Source organism: Chinchilla lanigera, unplaced genomic scaffold (genome assembly GCF_000276665.1).
Source record: "Chinchilla lanigera isolate Chin_1 unplaced genomic scaffold, ChiLan1.0 scaffold00090, whole genome shotgun sequence".
Classification (NCBI taxonomy): domain Eukaryota; kingdom Metazoa; phylum Chordata; class Mammalia; order Rodentia; family Chinchillidae; genus Chinchilla; species Chinchilla lanigera.
In genome coordinates, this window is record NW_004955491.1 from 5,359,704 (window position 1) to 5,368,308 (window position 8,605).

The window sequence follows — 8,605 nt, forward strand, 5'->3', positions numbered from 1 at the left end:
GCAAGCACAAGGTCATGAGTTCAATTCCCAGTACAAAAAAGAAGACCAGTGTCTCCAGAGAGGAAAGAGACTCAGGAAAACATGCACAGAAATAGAAAAGCATGCAGGATAGATCTAGGCACCCATGATCCAAAAACATGTTCACTAGAGCCCCAGGGAAATATCCCATGAAGAGTAAGAAGAAGTCAAAAACTTGATCTCACCTTAGGTTGGCCTTTAAGTGGAACCAAGGGCATGGAGTTGAAAGATAACTGGTTGATAGCATGGAACTGGGAAGCTAACTTGCTGTGAGGATGAAGGGAGGCTGGGATGATGTTGCTGAAGAAGGAACAGAAGATTGTTTTGAATGATGCAGGATGGCATGGGACAGACTGGACAACTATGACTTTCAGAACAAAAACAGCTGAATCTACCATATCAGACTATCTCATTTCCCAACCATCAAAACTTCAGTACATGACTTCCAATAGAATTGAAATTGCTAAAAAAAACTCCTCCCATCCTCCAAAAATGACACATAATTGTAACAAGCATATTGATCTTGCACGAGACTGTGCCAGCTAGCCAGTGTTCCTGTGTTCACTGTAACTAAAACACTCTAAAGACAGAAAGCATTGTCCAGGAACAGCGAGTTAGAATGGAGTTGTTGCCATCATCACTGATGTTGTTGCTGTTGGTGTCATAGTTGTTGCTGTTGTTGTTGTTCAAATACCCTGATGAGAGATAAGCCTGGCAGTGCAACAAGGGAGATATGATTATAATAATTCTATTTATAAATCTGAAAAGTTCCTAGGGATATTTCTAGACTACAGAGAACTTGGCAGACACCCCGTGCAAGAGCTAGGACCTTGAACTATGTACATGCAATTAATTAAATAACCAGTGCATCCACCTGGGCTGGTGGATGTGACTGATGTACTGTAAGCTGCCAACTGAGTGCCTGTAGGCAACAGAATAATGGCCCCAGACAGGCAGAGGAAATTTATAGCTCTTGGCACACATTCTGACTCCTTGTTTCCTTCTCAGCTCACTTGAGGGCTTCAGGCTTTCAAAAGAAACTCATTTACAGGGATTCATTGGTCAGAACAGGAAGAACAGAACAGCCTTTCTTTTCCATTCCTCACCCCCTAGGCCCAGAGATAGAGGCTTTCTCTCTGACAGCTTGTCAGCCATATGAACCTCCTAAAGGATGGCACAGCACTCTCCCTGGACCAAGCTTAGCCTCCAGCCTGATGAAAGGCTCACAGATTAGTCCAAAGGAGACATCCAAGGGCATACATTGTTGGACCTCAGGAAGAGCCCTGAGCTGACCACAGAGTTCTTGTCACCACAGTCGGGGTGCCTACTGGGACACGTGCTTCTTACCTGGGTCAGGAGTGGGAACAGCTGGGCTTACAGGCTTTAATTCTTCTAGATTCCCACCTCTTGTTATATACAAAAACCAACTCAAAATTGACCAAAAGCCCCCAAACTCTGAAACTACTAGAAGAAAATGTAGATAAAACACGTCAAGCGTTTGGTCTGGGCAAGGATTTTTTTGATAAGACCTCAAAAGCAAAAGGAAAAAAGTAGAAACAAAGCTTTTGTAAATAACCAGGGGAAAATGGTTGAAGGGAGGGGAGGAGATGGGGAAAAAGAAGAAGAAAGATATACTATGTGCAGGTACAAATTCCCTATGATGAGTATCATCATTACATATATCTAAAATGCACCAATAAAAAATTTTTTAAACACAAAGAAGACCTCAAAAGTACAGGCAACAAAAGCAAAAATAGGCAGATGGGATTATATTGGACTAAGGGTGTTTTGCATAGCAAAGGCAAAAAAAATGAAGAGACAATCTGCAAAATATTTGCAAACTATTCATCTACCAGAAGTTAATAGCCAGGATATAGAAGGAACTCAAAAAACTAAACAGCAAAAACTAGAATCTGGTTTTAAAATAGGCAAGTAATCCTAAAAGACATTTCTCAGAAAATATTTGCAAGTATCCAGAAAATACACAAAAAATGCTCACTATAACTAATTGTGAGGGAAATGCTGATCAAAACCACAATGAACCATTACCACAGTTCAAGTGACCATTATCAAAAAGACAAAAGTAACAAATGTTGGTGGAGAGGTGGATAAATGGGAACTCACACTTACCATGGCTGGATGTACTGTGTGCCCCAAGGATTCATGTACTGAAGGCTTGATCCTTAGTGTGGGGTCATGAGGGGTGATGGGATTTTTAAGAACAAAGACCTAGTGGGAGGCCTCTAGGTCACCTATGGGTTTGCCCTCTGATGGGGTCAATCTCAGTCTCCCAAGAGTGAGTTGTTATAACAATAGCCTGATCTCCAAATCCCTTTGATCTTCCTGTTTGATGACATAATCTCTCCCTGTCATAAATTCCTGTCATCAGCCACAGAGCCTTCACCAGAGTCAGCAGCAGTGTCTGAACTTTCAGCCTCCAAACTTGTGACTTTACATACCATTTGTCTTCATAAAGTTAGTCTGCCTCAGGTATTTCCTTATAGTAATGAAAAACAGATTAATACAGTGCTAGTGGTGGAAATGTAAATTAGCAAAGCCATCACTAGAAATAATATAGAAATTCCTCAAAAAAAAAAAAAAAACTAAAAATAGCCAGGTGTTGTGCTAAGGCAGGAAAATCACCGTGAGTTCGAGGCCAACCTGTTCCATATAGTGGGTTCAAGGCTAGCCTGAAGTGCATGGAGAGACTCTGTCTCAAAAAACAAATCCAAAAATAGAGCTATTGTGTGATCCAGCAATTTTCCCTCTACTTACATATATCCAAAGAAAATGAAATCATTATATCAAAGAGGTATTTGCACTCCCGTGTTTATTGCACCTCTCTTCACAATAGCCAACTGCCTTGGTCACCTTCCTCATGGCTGAGACGCAATACCTGACCCTGCAGCTTCAGGGAGAGGAGGTTTAATTGGCTCAGGGTTATAGTCCCTGGGCAGGGTCGACATGGCAGAGGAGTGGAGCAGAGGAAAGCTGCTCGCAGCAGTCAGGAAGCAGAGTGAGCAGGGAGGAGCCAGGGAGCGACATAGACCCTTCCAGACCACACTGCAGTGACCCTCCTTCAACCAGACCTCACCTCCTAACAGCAAGTCAGCTTACATTTCCCCACACCCAACCACCTTCCACACACATGAGACTGTGGGGCCATTTTAGGTCTAAACCGTAACTAACATAAGGGTCTATCAGCAGATGAACGAATTTTTAAAAGGTGATGTATATATACACAATGGAACATTATTCAGCCATAAACAATGAAATCTTTTGTGACAACATGGAAGGAACAGAAATCATCAAGTTATGTGAAATAAGTGAGGCACAGAAACATTCTCATTTGCCAAAGTTCAAAACCACAGTTGAATTTGTCAAAGAGAACAGAACAGATCTTCTCTTAGACTAACAACAAACTTGGCCTGTAAGTCAGAGGGGATACTCAAATCACACAAGTGAACAAATAGAACTAAACTGTCCCTTAGAGACAAACACATTTCCATTCAAAATTTCTAATAATTTCAGTTAACAATGAAGATAGGCAATGAATGTGAATGGCCCACAGTTGCTATGGATTTGTTTTTGTATTTGTTTTGACATCCCCAAATCCCTGCCTGAAAAGAAAATGGAGCTAGAATAACAAACACAGAACCCCACAAACAACCTCTACAATTAATCTGGGCTGCAAAGTATACCCACAAACCCAAAATAGAGGTGTTCAGGGCAAGCTCCTACAAGCTGAGAGCACCATGGGATAAAGAATCATGAGGAAGGGGCAAGGATGGGTCTGAGAACCCCAAAAGCACAGCCCATCTGGCACTGCTGATGGGCTCTCTGCAGACCACAGGTGTGAACATGGAGACCCCAGTAGGATCAAACCATGTAGGTGTCCCTGGGCCCAGGAAGCCATCCACAGTAACACAACAGCGCTACCAGGACAACTGGGGAGAAAATCCAAACTGATTAGGTGAGGACCAAAGGCTGGGGCAAAGGAGAGAGGTCAGTTAACAGCAGGGAGGGGCCCGAAGGGCTGGGGCTCAGAAAGCAGAGGCCAAGTGCTTAAACCCTGGAAGGAAGAACCCAGCTCAACTTTCTCCGCTAATGGGACAGAAAATGCATTTTACCTACACCTGAGCTGTAGAAAAGCATTCCATGTAGATATTGCACTAAATCCATGTAAGTATACCATATGTTCATTTCATGTAAGTATCCCACTAGTGCACGTGAGAGAAGAGGGAGAAGGAGTACACATGGCTAAGACCACGAAGGTGCCTACCGGTGACAGCTGCCTCACCCAAAAACTGCTTGCTTTGCATTTCAAGGGGAGCTAAAATAAACAAAACGATAGAATCTGTGGAAGGACATCATGAATCAGAGGCAGAAAAAAATCCAAACTGATGTGATTGAAGAAAAAGATAATAAGAAAATAGTAGAGAGAATCAGGTGTGAAAAAAAATTTTTTTTTGTTACTGGGAACAGAACTCAGGACCTCACACTTGCCAGGCAGGCGTTGTGCCACTGAGCTATATCCCTGCCCTGTGAAGTTATTTTAGAAGAGAAAGCCAAACTGGAGGAAACAGGACAGCAAATAAACATGGTGGGTAACATCTTCGGTGAAGGAAAAGATAAAAACACAAAACTTTAAATCTGAACAAGACAATGCAAAAAAAACCCTAGGGTTGGATGCAACTGGGCATGCCTGTAATTTCAGCTACTTGGGAGGCAGAGGCAGGAGAATCCCAAACTTGAGGCCAGCATGTACAACTTAGTGGGACTCTGTCTCAAAATAAAAATAAAAAGGGCTGGGGATGTGGCTCAATGGTAGATCACACCTAAGTGCTATCCCTAGTACCACAACAGAAAAAAAAAAAAAAAAGAATTCAAGGAAAAGCAGCAAGAGATAAATTAAGATCATATGTGCACCTTGAAATACTCCTCTCCTCCTGGTAAAAATGCCCCGTGGGGATTGCCAGCCAGTGTAAGATCTCTGTGCCATCAACAACACAGTCATCACCTTGCACGCTGTGACTCCCAACCCTGCTTGGACTACTACGATCCTCAGACAGGAAGAAAAAACCCAGCTCACTTGGACTCAACTGCCACAAAGGTTTAAGAACTCTCCCACTATGTTGGGGAAGACTCTGACAACAGATTTGCCAAGCCGCCAGCACCTTTTCTCCGAGACAGCCTGATTCTCTGTCTCCTTCAGCTCCATCACTGTCCCCCGAGAAAAAAAAATGAGGCTTCAAAACCACAAAATGTTTATAGACTGTCAAACTGCTAAACTGCCTATAATAAAACCCAGTGGGGAACAGCATTCAGTTCAGGATCACCGAGCTGTCAATGTCACAGTGATTTCCCTCCATATATGTTGCCTCAGGCTTCTGCCACCACAGCCTGCTGGTATACCTACCTGGACCTAAAGAATGCATTCTTTTGCCTTCAACTGGCTCCTGTCAGCCAGCCCCTCTCTGAAAGACCCCAGTTCTGAACTCAAAAGTCAACTAACTTGGACTCAACTTGCAGAGGGTCAAAAACTTGTTCACCCTCTTTGAAGAAGCCCTCATAGCTGACCTCACTAGTTTCCCAGCACAAAATATCACTGCACTTACACCAAAGTTCTGCTGCAATATCTGGCAAGAACTAGCTACAAGGTTTCTTGGGAAAAGGTGTAATCTACAAACAAAAAGTCAAATATCTTGGATTTGACTTAAAATAGGGATGCCATGCCCTTAGACCAAAAGAAGAGGTCATCTGTGCCATCCTGGTCTCAACTTCAAGAAAGAAACTCTGCAAATTTCTTGGAGCTGCTGACTTCTACAGAATCTGGATCCTTGAGTTAAAAAAAAAAAATGAAGCTTACTCAGTCTGTCATCTCCTGGGAGCACCCAACTGCCTACCTGTGCAAATACCTGGATCCAGTCACTAATGACTGCCTCCCTCTTTGCCCGCATGCTCTAACAGCCACTGTCCTTCTGATCAAGAAAACTGACAAGCTCACCTTAGGCCAAGACCTAACTGTCCAGGTGCCACATGCTGTATTGGCTTATACAAAAATTCTTGCCTGACTCTTGTGGCAATAAACCACTCAATCCTACCACATACCTGCCCAACAAGCTGGGCCTACCAGACCATGACTGCCTGGAACTAACTGATGAACTGTTCTTGAGCTGACCAGATTTAAAAATAAACCCCCTGACAGATGCTGAGTACACCTTGTTTATGGATGGAAGTAGCTCTACTAGGAATGGAGTCTGACAGGCTAGATATGCTGTGGTCACCTTGGACAAAGTTATTTTGGCCAAGGCTCTCCCACAGGGATAGTCTGTACAACAAACTCATATAGGCATACAACTGATCTGAAAACAAAAGGGTATACTGCTTCCTGCTGCTGTTTGGAAACCCACCAAAACAATTAAAAAAAACATAACATCTCGTGCCTGGTCAGCATCTGCTCTACTGTCTGCCAATAACAATGGGCTTACATTTGTAGCAGAGATAACTCAAAACCTGGCAGAACTATTAAAAGGAATAAAAACATAACTCTACAAAAACAGCTTGAAACTAGCTCCATAAAAGTTTTGCTAAAAGACCAGCTATTTCTGTAGACACCCCTGCAGACACATATAATTCAGGTGCATATTAACTACCTCAAGAGCTCTTAAAGTTTCAGAAATCCAGCCTTAGATCCACCATTCCAGAGCTGAAAGAGCCCATCCAGACGGTTGATAGAGAGTTGGCCTGGGGCAGACAGCTCTTCTGAAGCTCACTCTGAAGAGACAATGCACTCAAAGCCCTGCTCTGGTCACTCTGGATGCTAAAGCTTGAGGATGCCATTCACAGGATTGCTCCATGCCTCGATGCAGTACTTCCCTTTATTTTTGTCCCTTTTCAGGATTTGATACTGTATTGTTTGCTCCCTGCTCTTTTGCTAGCTGTGTTTTTTGTCTTAGCTCCGTGGACAACCAGTAAGGCCCTTCCCCTTATTCTACAACTGACCAAGATTTGATGAGTGTCCAAGGTGCACTGGACATGCTCCAGGGTCAAACTGACTCCTTTGCCAGAGTAGTATTAAATCATGCCTTTTCCTAAAAGTGCCTTAGGGAGAGACTCTATAATAAGGGAAACAAACCACAAACACCTGGTGAAACTTTTCAATCTTGGGGACCTTGGCTAGGGCCCAACATAGGACCACCAGCAGCCCTAACGTTACTGCTTTTGGTTGGCCTTGTAAATTAATTAGTTTACCTGATTTACCTCAGAAGATCACATATAATGTGCTCAGCAAAGATTTACCAAAAAACCAAAAGAGGGGAGAAATGTAACAGAAAATGTCCCCTTGCCAGTCTGTTAGTTGCCAGGTTACAGTTCCTGTTACTTCTGTTTCCTAGAAACAACTGATGACTGTGATGGATAGCTGGTCATTATGATGCATATCCCCAAGAACCAGTCCCCAATTGTCAAGCCATTCTGTCTGTGTACTTCCTGCTTGCTTATCCTATATAAGCCCTAGACCACCAGAGATCAGGGTCTGATATTTTGGGAATGATCTCAATCAATATCTGTCAATGTAAGTAATCTGTCTCCAAATCCTGTGTGTTGTCTTGCTTTTTGTTTGCTGTAGACAAAAAAAAAAAAAATTGGTCACACTGATATATGGATACAGATATATAGTATTTACATGATAATCTGTATAATAAAACAATGTGACAGTACTGAGGTCATGCATATAGATCATACTGTAAGTGTAATTGGGCTTAACTCAGCTGCTAAAAAAAAAATATTTGCATTGTCTTTAAAAAGGCAAAATCTAATGCTCTGTCACATATCAGAGATATTTCTAGCACAAAAAGCTTTAAAATGGTTCAAAACAGAAGGTGGGGAAAATGTATGTGTAATCAAAAGATAAAACTGACAAATAAAAATGAGTCATTTTGCTATCCAGCAAGGTTGAATCCAGACCAAAAGAAATTAAATGAAGCAAAACAGACACTACCTTCTTCTAAAGTCTGCAACTCAGAATGAAGATTTAACAAGAAAGACTCCTAATGTGTGCAGTGACTTAGCAACAACTTTCAAGAAGCAGAAAGCATAGGAGATGACAGGAAAAATATACAGAGCTACTACTTAAAAAAAAAAAGTAAGTTTACCATGCCTATATCCATCCATCCAAGACAGATCACCCAGCTGTATAGATACACAGCTGCAGAGATAGATGACAGATAAAAATAAGGAAGCCTACAGAAAACTTAAGAAGCAAAATCACTAAAGCAGATCTTATAGATAAATTAAGAGATGAGTGTCCACACTATGACAGACCACCCAGATTATCCTTCAGAAGTAAAAGACATAACTCCTCACCCACTGGAAGTGCCACCAGTCGTCATCCCTCACCTTCCAGCTGTTGTGTGGCTTTGCCTCTGGAGATGAAAACTCAAGGTCATACTTCCCACCGCCAATGATGCAGTAATGTGGAGCTAGAACAGCCCTCCTGTCACCACCATCCCCAAGTCAGCATTTCAAAGACCTTTTCCAGCCCTAAAGCTCCCCCTAGTCTTGGGTAGGCCTCCCATGGCTCAAC

The 8,605-nt window shown here is 42.4% G+C and overlaps 2 long non-coding RNA genes across 2 annotated transcripts in view; one reads left to right on the forward strand and one right to left on the reverse strand.

Annotated features, from left to right (window-relative positions):
- The window catches only part of LOC106146672, a 17,018-nt gene extending 9,660 nt beyond the window's left edge, over window positions 1-7,358 (reverse strand). The window contains exon 1 of the long non-coding RNA XR_001231213.1: window positions 7,273-7,358. This is a non-coding gene — a long non-coding RNA (uncharacterized LOC106146672). The remainder of the gene's footprint in view (window positions 1-7,272) is intronic.
- Window positions 7,359-7,504: 146 nt separating this feature from the next.
- LOC106146674 lies at window positions 7,505-8,164 on the forward strand. The gene is made up of 2 exons (XR_001231216.1): window positions 7,505-7,594; window positions 7,970-8,164. It is a non-coding gene; the product is annotated as an uncharacterized LOC106146674 (long non-coding RNA).
- Window positions 8,165-8,605: the final 441 nt, after the last annotated feature.